This window comes from Pseudophryne corroboree, chromosome 1, assembly GCF_028390025.1.
Source record: "Pseudophryne corroboree isolate aPseCor3 chromosome 1, aPseCor3.hap2, whole genome shotgun sequence".
NCBI lineage: Eukaryota > Metazoa > Chordata > Amphibia > Anura > Myobatrachidae > Pseudophryne > Pseudophryne corroboree.
Genome location: NC_086444.1, coordinates 195,103,282 through 195,125,253, shown reverse-complemented (window position 1 = coordinate 195,125,253; position 21,972 = coordinate 195,103,282). Strand labels below are relative to the sequence as shown.

The 21,972-nt window shown below is 46.0% G+C and overlaps 1 protein-coding gene across 3 annotated transcripts in view; it reads left to right on the top strand.

The window, feature by feature from the left end:
* The first annotated feature begins 968 nt into the window (after window positions 1-968).
* LYSMD3 (LysM domain containing 3) overlaps window positions 969-21,972 on the top strand; it is a 38,566-nt gene continuing 17,562 nt past the window's right edge. For 2 of the 3 annotated variants that reach the window (XM_063964001.1, XM_063964000.1), the window contains exon 1: window positions 969-1,213. The gene's annotated coding sequence lies outside the window, so the exon portion shown is untranslated. The remainder of the gene's footprint in view (window positions 1,214-21,972) is intronic. The other variant, XM_063963998.1, reaches the window with a different exon arrangement.

The window sequence follows — 21,972 nt, the reverse complement described above, 5'->3', positions numbered from 1 at the left end:
AGTATTGAATTTGTCTTCCTAAGAGGACCACTGGCTGCATGCTGATCCTCATCAGTGGCTGGCGTGGGTATAGCATAGGAGAGAGGTGGGCATGTGACGGGTGTGACGGGTGGGCGTGCGAGAAGCATGACGTACTCACGTCACATCACGCTGTTTTTGTACATGGAGGTGGAGCCGGGAGTTTGAAAGCCAGTGGCAGTGGCACCCTTGATTAACCCAGACATCCAGTCAGTAATGCAGTCCTCACAGGGTTCAGCGCAGAGGGGACAGTAATCAGCCTGCTTGGCCATCGCTGCATCAGGCATGTGAGATCGGGGTGCCAGACATTAGGGGTGCCTGTGCGCACCAGGAACCCCCCCTGCGCACACCTATGCTCATCATATGTACCATGTGATATGTGTCCAATTTGTAAGGGTTGGTTCTAAATCGGAGTGGGAGAAGGGACCTTCTGACGTCACTAGGGGAGGAGACACGTCACCAGGGGGAGGAGCTACGGCCGAACAGGGTACCCGAAAAGTAAGCTCGCCACGCTTCGGGCTCGGTGGCTCGCTCCGCTTCGCTTGCCACCTGATTACTAAAGGTAATAGTTGGTGGCGTGGATAGTAGAGGACCTATCCCGCTGGCCTAGCTCCTCTCCCTTGTGTCGTGGCTCCTCCCCCTGACGTAAAAGGTCCCTTAGGCCACTTGAATCTAGAATCTACCGGGTACACACTAGGGACTAGATGATATGTCATTTGATCCAGCGGATCAGACCGACATATCAGGTCTATAGTATTGTAATGCCGATGCCAGTGCCCCCTCACATCTGCCCCTGCAAATTAGGAATAACTGCACTTGTGCGGGTGACTCACACTAGAATTTACAATGACAGACATATGAAGGGACAAACCCTAGGACCATCCCTGGGAACAGAGAATAGCTGGTGACAATATGCACACATCAGATCTGACGCATGAAGCAGGGCGCTCACTGCCGCCCTCACTAAGCATGGTGACATCGCACCCGTCGCCCTTCCTGCGATATGACGTCACAAGTCAAGAATGAGGATGTGAGCGCAGCAGCCTGCGGACGTGGCCTGTGTGGAGTGCTCGTTCCCGTACTCGTTCCTGACGTTCCACCGCGACGGGAGCGCGCAAGCGGGACACCTGTCCTGTGCTAGGACGGTGGCCGGGATGAGCCCTACGAAAACGAGAGCAGAGGCCAAGAGATGAAGGTAAGGAAGAGAGTGTGGGCAGGAGGACCGCCGGGCCGGTGCTGGCTGCTGCTCTGTCACTCTGTGCCATAACGTGCTGGTGGGGTTACAGCGAATATACAGCATACATCCTGTAGCAGCAAGTGTGCTGGTAGCATTGTGTATGTGTGTATAATATAGGACAGTTATATTACTGATATCCTGTGGCTGCTACTTACTGTATATCCCATGTCCTGGCTTGGAGACGTTGTGTATATGGTGTTCACTGTACACCTAGTATACGGTATGGTGATCATGCGCTCCTGTTTCCAGGAGCTCCAGCAGAACTGTGCATGTCCCACATCAGGTTATTCCATGCACTTACCCCGCTAGCTGTCTCATCCTGTGTACAGATGTGCCCACAATACACCTATCCTCACATTGTGCCAAATACACCGCTTGGCATGCCATGGACTTTGCTGCTCAGGTGCACCAAGCGTCCTGCCAGAGAGTTTTAGTGAAATCTGCAATGCTATGTGCATCAGTAATATGACAGGAGTATAATACACTGGTACCCCGAGTGCTGACACTGCATATAGCTGCTGTGTGCCACCCACTTGATAATCTGGGTAAAAAGACAAAACTCAGAGGTCTGCTATGGGAGACCTGCACCCTGCATTGCTAAACTTTAATCTTCCGGAGTCTGTGGACAAGAACACATCTCTGCTGGGGCACAGTTAAGGTACACACCATACTTGCCTACCTGACCCTCTCCATGAGGGAGAAAATGCTCTGTTCCTGGACTTTCCTGGTAATGTATGATTGCCATCACCTGTGGTGAAAAAACTTTCTTATCAATTAACTAGCTCACCACAGGTGATGGCAATCATACATTACCAGGAAAGTCCAGGAACAGAGCATTTTCTCCCTCATGGAGAGGGTCAGGTAGGCAAGTATGGTACACACTATAGTATACCATAGGTTCTCAAACTCGGTCCTCAGGACCCCACACAGTGCATATTTTGCAGGTAACCCAGCAGGTGAACAGGTGTATTAATTACTCACTGACACATTTTAAAAGGTCCACAGGTGGAGCTAATTATTTCACTTGTGATTCTGTGAGGAGACCTGCAAAACATGCACTGTGTGGGGTCCTGAGGACTGAGTTTGAGAACCTGTGCACTATACAATTATCTGGCAGATCTAGCTGGTTGGAATGAAAATCTGGTAATGGATGAGAGTAAATTACAATCTACCATTTGCTCCCAAACACTGCAAAACTGTCAAAAACAGTCGTTCATCCAAGTTGGTTAAATTTGTGTTTAACCAATTTGTTTGAGCAACAAGTTTTGTTCGTTTTCCAGTGTTTGGGGACAAATGATAGATTGTATTTTGCTCTCATCCATTACCAGATTTTCTTTCCAACCAGCTAGATCTGCCAGATAATTGTATAGTGTGTATCTAGCCTAAAAGTGTGTGTCACAATGATATTTGTTTGTATAGGCTGACCATATTATCTCTTTAATCTGGGATACTCCTGAATTACTCCGGTTCTGTGGCTGCTTAAAACCAGGTGAAATGCAGGCTTGTAGTCAACCAACCACAGAACCCGTGTAATTCATGAGTGTCTCAGTTTAAAGGGATAATATGGTCAGCCTAGTTTGTATACTCTTTGTTCATAGCAATTAACATACCGGTTATTAGCCATGGTTTAATAATTAATTTTCTCAAACGTCCTAGAGGATGCTGGGGACTCCGTAAGGACCAAGGGGTATAGACGGGATCCGCAGGAGACATGGGCACACTATAAGACTTTGAATGGGTGTGAACAGGCTCCTCTCTCTATGCCCCTCCTCCAGACTCCAGTTAGACTCTGTGCCCAGAGAGACTGGACACACACTAGGGGAGCTCTCCTGAGTTTCTTTGAAATGACTTTGTTAATTTTTTTTATTTTCAGGGAGACCTGCTGGCTACAGGCTCCCTGCTTCGTGGGAGTGAGGGGAGAGAAGCAGACCTACTTCTGTGAGTTTCAAGGCTCTGCTTCTTAGGCTACTGGACACCATTAGCTCCTGCTTGTTCCCGCGCCGTCAACCCCCTCACAGAAGCCAGAAGAAAGAAGCCGGGTGCGTATTAGAAGAACAGAAGACTTCAGTGATGGCAGAAGACCTCAGAGTCTCGGAGGTACAGCGCAGCAGTCGCGCTGCACGCCATTGCTTCAACACACAAGCGGCACTACAAGGGTGCAGGGCGCAGGGGGGGCGCCCTGGGCAGCAATATACCTCTTCAATAAGCCTGGCAAAAGATGTATACAGTGCATAGGCACTGTATAAGGACCCCCGCCAGTATAAAAATATAAAATAATAGCGGGGCTGAAGCGTGCCGAGGGGGCGTGGCTTAGCCCTCACAACTCGATACAGCGCCATTTTCTCCTCACAGAGACGCTGACCCCGCCAAAGCACTGTTAGGCAGCTAGCAGTGTAAAACGAGGGAGGCACAGTGATTTAGTGCAATATAGGTGAAATGTAGCACTATATACTATAATGTGCGTGTACTTAATGAGTTATGAATAAGTTTCTGTGTTTTCCCTGTCAGATATACCGATTATAGCTTTTTAGTACACGTGTGTCGACATGTGTGAGTGCTCTGCCGCAAACAGCTATGGGAATCCCTCTGTCGGCATTGCCGACTCCTGATGGTACTTGATTCAGTAGATGAAATGTCAGCAGGTCGGCAGTTGTAAGCATTTCCAAAGTAAACACTGTATGGGAGACACAGTAGTATGTGGGTGACCCTGTTGGCACCAACTGTTATTACTGGGTGTAATTTAACATGATGTAATTAACCTATACCTTTATATATGTATGGTACGGTTCCATTGGCCTGTAGCGCGAGCACAGACGTGGTTGTATTTGTGGGGGAGTGTTATTAAAATTATGTGTATATACTTTCCTCAGACCCCTCGGGGTCACAAGAATGTTATTTGGCCTGGTTACTACTCCCTGTTGTTGACGAATACTATGTGTTATGTCGACCATAAGGTTTCCTGGTTCGATCCACAACTTGGGCATTCAGTACATGTTCATACACATTAATGTCACGAGGGACCCTGCTGTTCCAGACAAAATACATATATTTGTGTATATGTGTGTGTGTGTGTATGTGTGTGTGTATATATATATATATATATATATATATATATATATATATATATATATATATATATATAATGTTGAGTATCCCATATCCAAATATTCCGAAATACGGACTTTTTTGAGTAAGAGTGAGATAGTGAAACCTTTGTTTTTTGATGGCTCAATGTACACAAACTTTGTTTAATACACAGTTATTAAAAATATTGTATTAAATGTCCTTCAGGCTGTGTGTATAAGGTGTATATGAAACATAAATGAATTGTGTGAATGTAGACACACTTTGTTTAATGCACAAAGTTATAAAAAAACTATTGGCTACAATGACCTTCAGGCTGTGTGTATAAGGTGTATATGAAACATAAATGAATTGTGTGAATGTAGACACACTTTGTTTAATGCACAAAGTTATAAAAAAATGTTGGCTACAATGACCTTCAGGCTGTATGTATAAGGTGTATATGAAACATAAATGCATTCTGTGCTTAGACTTAGGTCCCATCACCATGATATCTCATTATGGTATGCAATTATTCCAAAATACGGAAAAATCCCATATCCAAAATACCTCTGGTCCCAAGCATTTTGGATAAGGGAGACTCAACCTGTGTGTGTGTGTGTGTGTGTGTATGTGTGTGTATGTATGTGTGTATTAAAATATGTATGTTCATACTACAATTTCTAATGAATGCTGAAGTAAAGTTATTCCTTCTCATGTGCTGGTCGCTCTGTTGATAAAGCTCTAGGTCAGCCGTGACGAGATGGTCTCAAATCCTCACGAGGAGTCAGAGTATTTATTCTTTTCCCGCCGTGGATAGAATAAAGTGAAAGTTAACCCCTGGTCTGCACGGGGCCCTGTCACAAAGGATCGTATACAGGAAGCTAAGTGATATTTTAATTATGCTTTGATGATATTTGCATTACATACGCATGGGGGAGTGCTTGCATTCAGAAATGGTCGGTTACCTTGGCATCCGATAGAATTACCCTAGAGAGAGAGGGAATATTTCTTAAGTTGGGCCTTCTCTAGAACATTGCAGCAGGCTGCCATGCGACTACAAGAGGTATGGGTCTCTTGGGTTCGCGGGCCACTTCCATGGCCCTCTCGACTGGGAGGGCGTTGTGGATTCACCAAGGGAATGCTGAGGCTGACTCGGAGAGATACTGGAGTATCTTCCCTAGGAAGGTGTAACCGGTTTGGGGATGCCTTGGTTAAGTTAATCTCTGCAGATACCACTGGTAGGTCTACCTTCTTGAGATAGATTCCCTCACAACGGTTGATGACGCATTCTCTTGTGGGATGCAGTCATTTTAACCGGTTGAATACCATTCTTTTTTCCCTTTCTTTGCAGATAGTGGAAGGTGAAAAGGTAAGAGGTCTGCAGCCTTTTCAGGTTAGCAGAAGCAGATATCGTCTTCTGTTTCTACCACATCCACCGCATGTCGCTGGGTCTATCTTGCTGGAGCCCACACCGGTGGGAACTCGTCTACTATTCTTCAGTCAGTCCTGGAATGGACTTGGACCAGTGTTAAAAAAAAAAAAAATGTATGTATGTGTGTCCTGCTGTCCCTGTCCTAAAAAATAAATAAATATTTCTACTTAAGAAGTTGCACTACAGGGTGGAATCTCTCAGGCCAGGGATCTCCAACCCGTAAAAGAAGAAAGGGGTTTAAATGCGGTTTCATCCGCATTAAGCTTACCTGGGTTTGCTAGCCAGGACTGTTATTGCCATTTCACCGGAGTGATGGCAGTATGATGGTTTTCCTTCAATAGTAATAGCCATTATTATTCTGTACTGGGTCGCTCTCCTGACTACGGCGAGGTCAAGAAACAAGTGGTACAAATCCGTTGTTTCTCTCTGACAGTTTTTCAACAGAGAATCGCTGTTGATCCCAACGACGCAGATGTCGGAGGTGGAAATAAGATTAGATACTGAACTGTTGAGAGTTGTTTTTTCCTGTGGAAAGAGATCTGAGAATCCAGAGTCGGATTAGATTTGCAGTGACAACCCATCAATATGTTCCGTTGATGAAGAAGATGGTTGCGGCCTAAGAGGCCTTTTGGGTGAGCAGGTCAAATGCCAGAGTGGTTTTCACGGGACTAGTTGGACATGTGGTCCGGGTCTCACCTGCACATGCACCGGAAAATAATGTTAAGGACCAGGATATCGCTCCTGTGGTATCTGCACAGTTCTCGCCTCCTAGAGGGACGAAGGTTCGGGATCCAGGATTAGATCCGGGTGTCCATGGTTGCAGGTCTCCGAGGCTGGGGAGCAGTCTTTCCAGGGGAAAAGGTCAAGCTGAGAAGTTTGTCTGCAATAAGCATTCTTGAATTAAGAACTATTTTCAACGAACATCTTCTTCGTGATCTGCCCGTCTTAATTCTGTCGGACGACTTAACAGCAGTGGCGTAAGTAAGCCGCTAGGGCGGAACAAGGAGAAAGGAGGCAATGGCAGAAGCCGCAAAAGTTTTCCGCTGGGCGGAAAGGCAGGTAAACGCTATATAAGCAGTCATTCCGGATGTTGACGACGGAGAAATAGATTTCCTCTGCAGACGCGATCTCCATCCAGGAGAAATGCAGTCGTCATCGAAGTTTTCACAGAAGTGACAAGTCTTTGAGAAATGCCTCAATTGGACATGATGGCATCTCGCCTCAACGAGAGATCTCGGGGATATTGTTCCAGGTCAAGGGACACTCAAGCTATAGCAGAGGACGCCCTCGTGACACCTTGGGTGTTTTCAGTCGGTCTATGTGTTCCCTTCACTTTCTCTCTTTCCGAAAAACATAAGAAGAACAAAGGTTCAGGCGGTCCTCATTGTTCCGGTCTAGTCAAGGAGGGCTTGGTATCCAGATCTTCAAGACTTACTCATAGAAGTTCCATAGCCTTTTCCTCTACGAGAGGACCTGTTGCAGCAGGGACCGGGCGTGTATCAAGACTTACCGCGGCTGCGTTTGACGGCATGGCGTTTGTACGCCATATCCTAGCCCGAAAGGGTATTTCCGGTGAAGTCATTTCTCACGTTACTTCAAGCTAGGAAATGAGTAACGGCGAAGCTTTACCTCCATATTTGGAGGAAGTATGTGTCTTGGTGTGAATCCAAGAAGGCTCCTACGGAAGAATTTCAGCTGGGTTGTTTTTCTCCATTCTTTGCAAGCAGGTGTGGATGCAGGCCTAAAGTTAGGCTCCATTTAAGTGCAGTTTTCGGCCTTATAAATTTTCTTTCAAAAAAGACTTGGCCTCCTTTCCAGAAGTTCAGACTTTTGTGAAAGGAGTGCTGCACATCCAACCTCCATTTGTGCCCCCACTGACACCGTGGGATCTGAACGTGGTGTTGCAGTTTCTTATGTCACACTGGTTGGAACCTTTATGAAAGGTTGTGTTAAAATTTCTCTCTTGAAAAGTGGTCATACTATTGGCCTTGGTGTCCGCAAGGCGGGTGTCGGAAGTAGCGGCTTCGTCTCACGAGAGCCACTATTTGATCTTCCATGTGGATAGAGCGGAATTGAGGACTCGGAAAATAGTTCTGCCAAAAGTGGTTTCTCTGTTTCACAGAAAAAAGCCTATTTTGATGCCTGTGGTTATTTAAGCATTGGCTGTTTCAAAGTCTCTCGATGTAGTCAGGGCTTTGAATATTTATGTCGCCAGATCCACTCAGCTTGGGGAAACAGAGGCTCTGTTTATCCTGTATGCTCCCAGCAACATTGGGGCTCCTGCTTCTATGCAGTCTGTTACACGCTGGATCTGTGATACGATTCGGCATGCTCGTGCTACAGCTGGATTGCCGTTACCGCAGTCAGTGGAGACCTATTCTACTAGGAGGATGGGCTCTTCTTGGGCAGATGCTCGAGGAGTCTCGGCGGTTCAACTTTGCCGAGCGGCTACTTGGTCGGGTTCAAAGTTTTTGCTAAGTTTTACAAGTTTGATACCCTGGCTGATGAGGACCTCATGTTTGCCCAATCGGTGCTGCAGAGTCGTCTGCACTCTCCCACCCGGTCTAGAGCTTTGGTATAAACCCCATGGTCCTTACGGAGTCCCCAGCATCCTCTAGGACGTTTGAGGAAATAGGATTGTAATACCTACCGGTAAATCCTTTTCTCTTAGTCCGTAGAGGATGCTGGGAGCCCGTCCCAGTGCGTACTGTGTCTGCAGTTCTTGGTTATGGTTACACTCTTGTGGTGTTTCTTTTCAGTCAGGCTGTTGCTGACGTTATTCATGCCATGGCATGCGGTATCTTGTTATTGGTTGTGTTGACACACAGGTTGTGTTACATATTCTCTCAGCATATGGCTGTATATTTTTCATGCCGTTGACTGGCGTTTCTATTGAATGCCACGTTCTGCGGCATGTTCGAGGTGTGAGCTGGTATGACACTCACCGTGTTTAAACAATAAATTCTTTCCTCGAAATGTCCGCCTCCCTGGGCACAGTTCTCTAACTGGAGTCTGGAGGAGGGTCATAGAGGGAGGAGCCAGTTCACACCCATTCAAAGTCTTATAGTGTGCCCATGTCTCCTGCGGATCCCGTCTATACCCCTTGGTCCTTACGGAGTCCCCAGCATCCTCTACGGACTAAGAGAAAAGGATTTACCGGTAGGTATTAAAATCCTATTTTTACACATCACCCAGATTCCTTTCCTATATAATAAAAGGCTAGTGATGTTCCTAACCTCTGTAGGGAGAATTCAAGTGTTTTGCGTGCCGGCAGCCACTAGATTGCACCCGATGCAGCAATTTAATTGTTGCTCCATTCAGGGAGCACAGCCGCTGGCGCTGACATTACTGTTATGTTGTTCTGTCATTATGACGGGGTGGTAACTAGTTTGTGATCCGTAATTATGAGAAGGTAACAATAAAGTCTTTAAGAAAAGTACTTTGAGCTGTTATCTGGAAACTCTTTACCTAGAAAGTTTAACAAATCAGAAACTACATAAAACAGACCATAAAGCTGTAATCCGTCATGATCACTGTCTTCCTGCTGTTCCTGAGAGGATCACTGATTGAGTGTTGTGAGGAGGAGGAGGATATGAAACACAGATCAGAGGAAGAAGAGTTGTTTTAAAATGTAATCTAGAATATTTTAGAAGCAAACCTGTGTGGATATTCATATGTTTTTAACTACTAACCAATCTACAGGTTGCAAAACTGATTATGATTTAGGAAAAGAATATGGTTAGTAAAACCAGTTAAACAAAGGTGAAAGACATACTTGCCTACCTGACCCTCTCCATGAGGGAGAAAAGGCTCTGTTCCTGGACTTTCCTGGTAATGTATGATTGCCATCACCTGTGGTGAGCTAGGTAATTGATAAGAAGGGTGTATATCACCACAGGTGATGGTAATCATACATCACCAGGAAAGTCCAGGAACAGATAATTTTCTCCCTCATGGAGAGGGTCAGGTAGGCAAGTATGGTGAAAGGTTCTTCTCCTAGGGCAACATCACATAAGCAATTACATTGTTGGCTTTTAAACATAGTGTAATTGCTTGGGCTCTGAAAATAATAAATGGTGACTTGAAATTAGTTTATTTCTACTAAATAAAACTTCCCCCAAAAATTGTTACTTAATAAACATAAAAAAAAAAATCTTTTTAAAAAAAATGTGAATTCACAAAGAAGGGTTGATATACATTCAGATTAGGGTACTGGGCCCTACACACTAGACGATTAGTGCAATTTGAACGATGATCGATATGAATGATTATAGGTATCGTCCAAATTGGCTTGCATTGAAAAACAATGAAAAGCCAACAATGAACAACAGCGGAGACGCGCATCACTTATCATCGGTGCCTCCACACTAATTGGTATGAATGATATATCGTTCATTTCTCAACAATATGGTTCTAAGATTATTGTCCAGTGTGTAGGGCCAATACCACTTTAATTATTATACACAATAGTGTATACTTAGTATAAATGGACAATTTAGGGGGTTAGTTGGTGAACAGTTACCGTCACATATACAGTTGTTTCATAATAAATGAGAGACCCTATTATAGAGTTTGTAAACACTAGTTTTCACTCGCTGTTTCTTACTACGGGTTATCCCAGGTGAGGTTTTGGGGTTTTTTCCATGTCATGAGCCCTTTGACAATTTATGATACTGAGCCACCCTCCCTGTAGTTTTGTTGTACCTATAGCATCACCCCCCCACCCATCTGTCTATAGGTCTCCACTGTAGTTTTAAAAAGGGTATAGTGTTAAGGATGTCTGATGGGTATGTAAGGAGGTCCATATAGCATGTTAGCAGTATGTGTGTGTGCATGGTGGTGGTGGTGGGGGATGTTAGTGGCTTATGGGGGAGTTTTACAGCATATGTGGGGTCTGAAGACTTGGATTATTTTGAGACCAGGTGGTTTTGAGGGTTTATTAGTCTATTTGGAGCAAGTGTGAGGTGTGAGTCGCATGTGGGACTATTTTGGGATGAGGGATGTGGATGTGGCGTGGTAGTTTGTGTGCTTTTTTTTTTTACATTCTTGAAGTAAAGTATATCCAGTTGCTCTTCACTGGGTTCAGTATTGTATTTTACAGTTTTCTTTTACACACTATTAAAAACTTTTCACTACTGTTTCCACCTCTCATTCCTCACCTACTCTTCCTTTTTTTGCAGAGGTTCCGATATGAGTAGCAAGTAGTTGTTAGGTGTGTCGTGGGGAATGGTTGATCACTTGTTGTGCTGATAATGTACATATTGCATCTTCCACTAACAATCCGATTGGGAGAGGTTATTCATCCATAAGAAATATGCTCAACTACATAATAACTATGCTCAACTACATAATAACTTACACCAGTTCTCAAACTGTGTGCCTAGGCAACCTGGGGTGCCTCAGGGCACTTGCATGGGTGCATTGGATTGGTGGTCTAGAACCAATTCAAATTAATTGTAATAGGCAAATCAGTGCCGGTGGCTGCCAATCATAAAATATGTGGACAAACGGAAGCAAATCCTGTCCCATACCACATAACTGGCCCTAAGGATGACATAAACACAATTTACTTAATGTAATATTTCTTTCTAAATGTCTTGATAAAAAACTTTTGGCCTAGGGTTGCTGTGAATAAAAATTCTGATGCTCTAGGGTGCCGTGATGCAAACTTCTCCCAACTTTATGTCTGGAAATGGGCACAGAACACAAAATATAATTATTGTATTCCTTGACTTTCAATAGTAAGATACTGTTTTTTAAAACGTGAAAATGAACTACAGGTACTTTCATTTTTTTTATGTGGATAAACCAGAATATTCAGATAATATTGAATACATAACACGTGTTTTTATTAGCATGAACACCTTTTAGTTCAGGTGTTTTGTTTTTTTTTTAACATCCCCCCCCTTCTTCCTTCTGTTAAGTAATCTGGTTATGTTTTCATGCCTATGATGTGGTCTAGCAGGAAGGGAACAGTTGTTTCTTTATGTGGAAGAGTTTTAGGAATGAGTAATGCATTTCAGGTTGAATTTGGATAGAATTTGTTTGCCCAACCACTGGCGTTATAATGGATGCAGTGTGTGCGGTGCACACGGGCCCCTGAGTCCAGAGGGGTCCCAGACTGCACACACCCCACCCATTTTTTTAATACTCACCCCTCCGGAGTCCCGCACCGACTTCACCGACGCTGATAAAACCCAGTGAAAATGGCACAGCGGCCATTTTCATGGAGTTCTGCGCATGCGCAGTAGAGAAATCTCTTGGAAAATGGCCGCTGCACCATTTTCCCGGAGAACTGCACATGCACAGTAGAGTCTGAGCCCTCTAGTGCTCAGACTCTACAGCTCTCCTGCAGAGAGGAGAAGGCCCGAAAGGAGGCAGCACACGGGCCTCCTCCTCTCTTAAAGCGCCCCTGTGCCCAACATTGAGTTAAGTGAACAAAGGTTAGAAAATTACAGTAGCTATATACAGTATAGAGTTCTTCTCATCTGTTCAGAATGCAGAGGCAATATTACACTGTAACTATTGCCCTTTCACACTGTTTACAGAAAAGAGCTGGAAAACAGGACAAACCTTATTACAGGGACTTAAACAGGGTCACTTTAAAAAAATACTTTTAAACACTGGCGGTCAAAGGTTGAGTAATTATGTAGTTTTGTGTCTTACTTTATTCCATTACCATGGGCAATCAGTCTTCTGAATGATTTTTAAACATCATTGAACTGTAAACCTATTAATTAAATTACATACTTATTAATTAGGTTAATATTAATTATAGCATTATTATTATTTTTATTATTATTATTATTTATCCTATTTTAAATATTAAAAAAGAAGCTTTAATTTAAAGACCTCTCCAACCAAAACGTAAAATCTAGCTAGGCTAAAGACTACGTTCAATTGGCAGCGGTAATTTTACTGTGAGGGGAAAAGGGTGGTAGCTATTCAATTAGAGCCCCTTTTCCTCTGTGGGTTAACGCGAGGTATCGTCTAATTTAGTGTGCGTTAACCCATAAAATCCGGAATAAGTGCCCTGACCTACAGTATGTGTTATTAGGTCATGGCACCCGCGATCAGGGTAGTTAATGTGGCTGTCTGTTCAAGACTCCTCAGGCTCGTACAGAACTCTGCGTTAACTGTAGCCTGCGGTCTGATCACTGGTCTAGTTGAATAGCCCCAGGGGATCAAATAGCCGATGGTAATTAACCTTGGCTAAGTGAATACGGCTCTGAAAGTCACGTCATTGTACACGTATTAGTGGAGTTGGTTCCCTTTTGAATGTTGCAAGATGCCTGTAACAGCTGGGCACTGCTCTCCTTTGCGTGGTGTGTGCAGCGGGCCCAATGTGTAGCGAGCACAGCGAGTCCGCCGGTATTCCGGCAGACTGGATGCTGCTTTCGGTATACTGACAGCCGGCATCCCGTCTGCCTGGCTGTGCCAGACTATTATACTACCCACACGCATTACAAAATGTATTCTGCTCCTGTGCAAAGCAGATATGTTTCTTTTTGCATGGGCAGGTAAGACCCAGGGTTTCTTTGGAAACCTTTTGCTACATCCAGATATAAATAGGGCTCTGGTAAGTGAACCGTTTGGCTTTCTTACAGGTCTCGCTGATGGATAATTCCGTATGCTTTGCCCCTCTGGAACTGTCTGCAAATTACATTGAACTTGGTGGTAGGTCATCTTTAAAGTCCTGACCAATGTAAATGTATCATCAAATGTAAAGTCCCGCTCTCATTGGTTAAAGAGCAGATTGGTGGATTTAGAAGACCTTGGACATGGTTTAATTCTAATGTGCCAAGAAATACAATGATTATCAGATAAGGTTTATTATTATCTAAATGCCACATATTTTGTTAAAAACAGTTAAGTGCAGCTGTGACCTACAAAGAATCTGTATTCCAGTCTGTGTAATGGGCCCTACACATTGGGCGATCCGCCGCCGAGCTGCCCGACGGCGGATACGGGCGACCTGGCGGCGGAGGGGCAGTGACGAGGGGAGTGAAGTTCCTTCACTCCACCCGGCTCCATAGCAGTGCAGGCAAATATGGACGAGATCGTCCATATTGGCCTGCATGCACAGCCGACGGAGCACCAGCGATGAACGAGCGCGGGGCCGCGCATTGTTCATCGCTGGAGCCTCCACACTCAAAGATATGAACGTTATCTTGTTCATTTATGAACGAGATCGTTCATATCTTTGACTGATGTCGGCCAGTGTGTAGGGCTTATAAGGCTTTCTCCTAGCACTATTCTCCTTGTTTATGCTTTGTTAGAACATAATTAGAAGGAATTTATTATGCCCATAATGTACTGATCAGAAATAAAAAAAAATAGGAGAGCGTCAGGATGACAAATACTGATTTTCTGTCTCCCACCACATGGCCAAACAGTGGGCGTTATTCAGGTTTGTTAGCAAATCAAAAAAGTTAGTAACTGGGCAAAATCATGTGCACTACAGGTGGGGCAGGTGTAACATGTACAGAGAGAGTTAAAGTGTTGTCAATGTAACTGAAAGATATGAACGATCTCGTTCATTATTGAACGAGATAACGTTCATATCTTTCAGTGTGGAGTCACCAGCGATGAACGATGTGCGGCCCCGCGCTCGTTCATCGCTGGAGCCCCGTCGGCTGTGCATGCAGGTCAATATGGACGATCTCGTCGATATTTGCCTGCAGTTTAATGGAGCCCAGTGACGGGGGGAGTGAAGAAACTTCACTCCCCCCGTCACTGCCGCCGGGTCACCCGTCTGCCGTATTGGCGGTCGGGCAACTCGGCGGCATATCGCCATGTCTGTCTGTAGGGCCCTTTAGATTTGGGTGGGGTGTGTTCAAACTGAAATCTAAATTGCAGTGTAGAAATAAAGCAGCCAGTATTTACCCTGCACAGAAACAATATAACCCACCCAAATGTAATCTCTCTGCACATGTTCCATCTGCACCACCTGTAGTGCAGCATGGTTTTGCCCAATTGCATACTTTTTTGGTTTGCTAACAAACCTGAATAACCTACAGTATCTTTAAGGAAAATCTCCAGTATCAGTGGCAACGGCTCAGGTTACACACAGTACTTTTGCATGTACTGTATGTTTGTCCTGCTGATTTTATTCATTTACGTTGTTGGTGATTGAAATCAGTCTGGAACGGGTATTTCTCTGACGTCCTAGTGGATGCTGGGAACTCCGTAAGGACCATGGGGAATAGCGGCTCCGCAGGAGACTGGGCACAACTAAGAAAGATTTAGGACTACCTGGTGTGCACTGGCTCCTCCCTCTATGCCCCTCCTCCAGACCTCAGTTAGAATTTTGTGCCCGGCTGAGCTGGTTGCACACTAGGGGCTCTCCTGAGCTCTTAGAAAGAAAGTATATTTAGGTTTTTTATTTTCAGTGAGATCTGCTGGCAACAGACTCACTGCAGCGAGGGTCTGAGGGGAGAAGAAGCGAACCTACCTGCTTGCAGCTAGCTTGGGCTTCTTAGGCTACTGGACACCATTAGCTCCAGAGGGATCGAACACAGGCCCAGCCTCTGTCGTCCGGAGCCGCGCCGCCGTCCCCCTTGCATAGCCAGAAGCAAAAAGAACATCCAGAAAATGGGCGGCTGAAGACTCCGGTCTTCATTAAGGTAGCGCACAGCACTGCAGCTGTGCACCATTGCTCCCCATGCACACCACACACTCCGGTCACTGATGGGTGCAGGGCGCTGGGGGGGGGGGGGGGGGGGGGCGCCCTGGGCTGCAATATAAATACCTTAACTTGGCAAAACAACACATAATATAGTCAGTAAGTGTATATATATATGTGTAAAATCCCCTCCCATAAATTTCCTGAAAAAAGCGGGAGCAGTCCGCCGTGAAGGGGGCGGGGCTATCTCCCTCAGCACACTGGCGCCATTTCCTCTCACAGCTCCGCTGGAAGGACGCTCCCCAGGCTCTCCCCTGCAGTTTCCAGGCTCAATAGGGTAAAAAAGAGGGGGGGCACTAAATTTAGGCGCAAATTGTGTATTATAGCAGCTATAGGGGGAAAATCACTGTGTGTAGTGTGTATCCCTGTATTATATAGCGCTCTGGTGTGTGCTGGCATACTCTCTCTCTGTCTCCCCAAAGGACTTTGTGGGGTCCTGTCCTCAGTCAGAGCATTCCCTGTGTGTGTGCGGTGTGTCGGTACGGCTGTGTCGACATGTTTGATGAGGAGGCTTATGTGGAGGCGGAGCAGGTGCCGATAAATGTGATGTCACCCCCTGCGGGGTCGACACCTGAATGGATGGACATGTGGAAGGAATTACGCGACAGTGTCAACTCCTTACATAAAAGGTTTGACGACATAGCAGATGTGGGACAGCCGGCTGCTCAGCCCGTGCCTGCCCAGGCGTCTCAAAAGCCATCAGGGGCTCTAAAACGCCCACTACCTCAGATGGCTGACACAGATGTCGACACGGAGTCTGACTCCAGTATCGACGACGATGAGACTAGTGTACATTCCAATAGAGCCATTCGTTATATGATTACGGCAATGAAAAATGTGTTGCACATTTCTGATATTACCCCAGGTACCACAAAAAAGGGTATTATGTTTGGGGAGAAAAAGCTACCAGTGGTTTTTCCCCCATCTGATGAATTGAATGAAGTGTGTGAAGAAGCGTGGGCTTCCCACGATAAGAAACTGGTAATTTCTAAAAAGTTACTAATGGCATACCCTTTCCCGCCAGAGGACAGGTCACGTTTGGAGACATCCCCTAGGGTGGATAAAGCGCTCACACGTCTGTCAAAAAAGGTGGCACTACCGTCTCCGGACACGGCCGCCCTAAAGGAGCCTGCGGATAGAAAGCAGGAGGCTATCCTGAAGTCTGTATATACACACTCAGAAATTATACTGAGACCGGCTATTGCTTCAGCATGGATGTGCAGTGCTGCAGCTGCGTGGTCAGATTCCCTGTCGGAAAACATTGATACCCTAGATAGGGACACTATATTGCTAACCGTAGAGCATATTAAAGACGCTGTCTTATACATGAGAGATGCACAGAGGGATATTTGCCGGCTGGCATCTAAAATAAAAGCAATGTCCATTTCTGCCAGGAGAGGATTGTGGACTCTGCAGTGGACAGGAGATGCAGATTCTAAAAGGCACATGGAAGTTTTGCCTTACAAGGGTGAGGAGTTGTTTGGGGATGGTCTCTCGGACCTCGTTTCCACAGCGACAGCTGGGAAGTCAGCATTTTAACCCCATATTCCCTCACAGCCAAAGAAAGCACCGTATTATCAGGTACAGTCCTTTCGGCCCCAGAAAGGCAAGCGGGTTAGAGGCGCGTCCTTTCTGCCCAGGGGCAGAGGTAGAGGGAAAAAGCTGCAACATACAGCCAGTTCCCAGGAACAAAAGTCCTCCCCCGCTTCCTCTAAGTCCACCGCATGACGCTGGGGCTCCACAGGCGGAGCCAGGTACGGTGGGGGCCCGTCTCAAGAACTTCAGCGACCAGTGGGCTCGTTCACGGGTGGATCCCTGGATTCTACAGGTAGTATATCAGGGGTACAAGCTGGAATTCGAGACGTCTCCCCCCCTCGCCGTTTCCTCAAATCTGCCTTGCCGACAGCTCCCCCGGACAGGGAGGCAGTGCTGGAGGCGATTCACAAGCTGTATTCTCAGCAGGTGATAATCAAGGTACCCCTCCTTCAACAAGGACGGGGTTACTATTCCACAATGTTTGTGGTACCGAAACCGGACGGTTCGGTGAGACCCATTTTAAATTTAAAATCCTTGAACACTTATATAAGAAGGTTCAAGTTCAAGATGGAATCGCTCAGAGCGGTGATTGCAAGGCTGGACGAGGGGGATTACATGGTATCACTGGACATCAAGGATGCTTACCTGCATGTCCCCATTTACCCTCCTCACCAGGAGTACCTCAGATTTGTGGTACAGGACTGTCATTACCAATTCCAGACGTTGCCGTTTGGTCTGTCCACAGCACCGAGAGTATTTACCAAGGTAATGGACGAAATGATGATACTCCTTCGGAAAAAGGGAGTTTTAATTATCCCGTACTTGGACGATCTCCTTATAAAGGCGAGGTCCAGGGAACAGTTGTTGATCGGAGTAGCACTAGCTCTGGAAGTGCTACAACAGCACGGCTGGATCCTGAATATTCCAAAGTCGCAGCTGGTTCCTACAACGCGTCTACTGTTCCTGGGGATGGTTCTGGACACAGAACAGAAAAAAGTGTTTCTCCCGGAGGAGAAGGCCAAGGAGTTGTCATCTCTAGTAAGAGACCTCCTAAAACCAAAACAGGTGTCGGTGCACCACTGCACGCGAGTCCTGGGAAAGATGGTGGCTTCTTACGAAGCAATTCCATTCGGAAGGTTCCATGCAAGGATCTTTCAGTGGGATCTGTTGGACAAGTGGTCCGGATCGCATCTTCAGATGCATCGGCTGATAACCCTGTCTCCAAGAACCAGGGTGTCGCTATTGTGGTGGCTGCAGAGTGCTCATCTTCTAGAGGGCCGCAGATTCGGCATACAGGACTGGGTCCTGGTGACCACGGATGCCAGCCTGCGAGGTTGGGGGGCAGTCACACAGGGAAGAAACTTCCAAGGACTATGGACAAGTCAGGAGACTTCCCTACACATAAATATTCTGGAACTAAGGGCCATTTACAATGCCCTAAGTCAGGCAAGACCCCTGCTTCAACACCAGCCGGTACTGATCCAGTCAGACAACATCACGGCGGTCGCCCATGTAAACCGTCAGGGCGGCACAAGAAGCAGGATGGCGATGGCAGAAGCCACAAGGATTCTCCGATGGGCGGAAAATCATGTGTTAGCACTGTCAGCAGTGTTCATTCCGGGAGTGGACAACTGGGAAGCAGACTTCCTCAGCAGACACGACCTCCACCCGGGAGAGTGGGGACTTCATCCAGAAGTCTTCCAAATGATTGTACACCGTTGGGAAAGGCCACAGGTGGACATGATGGCGTCCCGCCTCAACAAAAAGCTAAAAAGATATTGCGCCAGGTCAAGGGACCCTCAGGCGATAGCTGTGGACGCTCTAGTGACACCGTGGGTGTACCAGTCGGTTTATGTGTTCCCTCCTCTGCCTCTCATACCCAAGGTACTGAGAATAATAAGAAGGAGAGGAGTAAGAACTATACTTGTGGTTCCGGATTGGCCAAGAAGAGCTTGGTACCCAGAACTTCAAGAAATGATCTCAGAGGACCCATGGCCTCTGCCGCTCAGGGTCCCTGCAGCAGCAGGTCCTGTCTGTCTGTTCCAAGACTTACCGCGGCTGCGTTTGACGGCATGGCGGTTGAACGCCGGATCCTGAAGGAAAAGGGCATTCCGGAGGAAGTCATCCCTACGCTGATTAAAGCTAGGAAGGAGGTGACCGCAAACCATTATCACCGCATATGGTGAAAATATGTTGCGTGGTGTGAGGCCAGAAGGGCCCCAACGGAGGAATTTCAGCTGGGTCGATTTCTGCACTTCCTACAGTCAGGGGTGACTATGGGCCTAAAATTGGGTTCCATTAAGGTCCAGATTTCGGCTCTGTCGATTTTCTTCCAAAAAGAACTGGCTTCACTACCTGAAGTTCAGACGTTTGTTAAAGGAGTGCTGCATATTCAGCCCCCTTTTGTGCCTCCAGTGGCACCGTGGGATCTCAACGTGGTGTTGGATTTCCTTAAGTCACATTGGTTTGAGCCACTTAAAACCGTGGAACTAAAATATCTCACGTGGAAAGTGGTCATGCTATTGGCCTTGGCTTCGGCCAGGCGTGTGTCAGAATTGGCGGCATTGTCATGTAAAAGCCCTTATCTGATTTTCCATATGGATAGGGCGGAATTGAGGACTCGTCCCCAATTTCTTCCTAAGGTGGTATCGGCTTTTCATTTGAACCAACCTATTGTGGTGCCTGCGGCTACTAAGGACTTGGAGGATTCCAAGTTACTGGACGTAGTCAGGGCCCTGAAAATCTATGTTTCCAGGACGGCTGGAGTCAGGAAAACTGACTCGCTATTTATCCTGTATGCACCCAACAAGCTGGGTGCTCCTGCTTCAAAGCAGTCTATTGCTCGCTGGATCTGTAGTACGATTCAACTTGCACATTCTGCGGCTGGACTGCCGCATCCTAAATCTGTAAAAGCCCATTCCACGAGGAAAGTGGGCTCTTCTTGGGCGGCTGCCCGAGGGGTCTCGGCTTTACAACTTTGCCGAGCTGCTACTTGGTCGGGTTCAAACACATTTGCTAAATTCTACAAGTTTGATACCCTGGCTGAGGAGGACCTTGAGTTTGCTCATTCGGTGCTGCAGAGTCATCCGCACTCTCCCACCCGTTTGGGAGCTTTGGTATAATCCCCATGGTCCTTACGGAGTTCCCAGCATCCACTAGGAAGTCAGAGAAAATAAGAATTTACTCACCGGTAATTCTATTTCTCGTAGTCCGTAGTGGATGCTGGGCGCCCATCCCAAGTGCGGATTGTCTGCAATACTTGTATATAGTTATTGCCTAACTAAATGGGTTATTGTATGGAGCCTTCTGTTGAGAGGCTCAGTTGTTATTCATACTGTTCACAGGGTATAGTATCACAGTTGTACGGTGTGATTGGTGTGGCTGGTATGAGTCTTACCCGGGATTCCAAATCCTTTCCTTATTGTGTCAGCTCTTCTGGGCACAGTTTCCTAACTGAGGTCTGGAGGAGGGGCATAGAGGGAGGAGCCAGTGCACACCAGGTAGTCCTAAATCTTTCTTAGTTGTGCCCAGTCTCCTGCGGAGCCGCTATTCCCCATGGTCCTTACGGAGTTCCCAGCATCCACTACGGACTACGAGAAATAGAATTACCGGTGAGTAAATTCTTATTTTTTTACTGGACGTAAAAATGTTTTTGATAACAAAGATCCAATCTGTACTGCCCTTATTAAAGATCAATATTGGGTCACTATAAATCATGCAGTCAATAGACTTCACATACATGCTGAGTCAGGCGCGTAGCCAGAACTTTGTAAGTCCTATAGAGACCTATTGAAGGGTCCCGGGTCCCATTGCTTCTAGAGAGACACCTCTGCAGCAGTTTCTAATTTTGTGCCCCATAATATTGCCCGAGTTCATTTTCTAAACCATTGTAGAGCCTTAGTTCACATTATATCACATTGTAAGACTGCCAATACACATTATGCAATACAGTTACCCGCAATCCATATGATGTCATAACATCCCCATTTCATATTCTGTAATATTATAATTGCCTCCACTTTATATTTTGCCACGTTACAATGAGTAGGTCCTGGGACATGATTAGATACATTGTAGAAACTCAAGGCAAAAGTTTGTAAATGGTGAAAAGGTATATAACGCATGTAACTTTGACAGGGAAGGTGGGCCCCTCTCAATTCTTGGCCCCAGGGCATTTTCCAATTTTATCATTCCCCCCGTGGTATCTGGTTGATAGAACTACATTAGAAAGGTCTACAGTGAATAGGTTGACCACAAATGGTCGACAGGTTCATAAGGACGACATGTAAACGTAGACAGTTCAAATTATATACGGGTTCCAAAGGTCAACATGACAATGGTCGACACAAGTTAAAAAATTTTTTTTAAAGTTAATCTTGTACCATCCACTTGGACTACAATTGGGAATAATAACCTGCCTTGTCTGAAGCATAGAGAAGGCACAGGATACACTAATAAGGGTTTTTGGTGGGTAAGAATTGAAAAAGAAAACCCTAAAAAAAAACAAATACATTGTGTCGACTTTTTCTACTGTCTACTTTTTTCTTGTCAATCTCTTGACCATGTCGACCATTTGGGGTCGACCTATTGACTTTATACCTTTTTTGAATTTACAGATATAGCCATGCTCATCTATCCTCTGTGTGGCGTGTTGTGCAAAAAACTTGCATTAAGGGCCTAATTCAGACCTGATCGCACGCTAGGTTTTTTCGCTGTGGGGAGCCGCTGTGGGGTACCAGTTGTGAACTATAAGGCAGCGCTGGGTACACTTAATCTTCTGTGTCCCAATACAGGCGCTGGGGTGTGAGCTGGCATACTCCCTCTATCTCCTCTTCTGGAGATCGCAAGGAGATTGACATGAAGAAGGCGTTTATGGGTGTCAACTGACCGTTTTCTGGGAGTGTTTGGAAAAACGCAGGCGTGTCCAGGCGTTTGCAGGGTGGGTGTCTGACGTCAATTCCGGTCCTGAACAGGCTGAAGGGATCGCAGCGGCTGAGT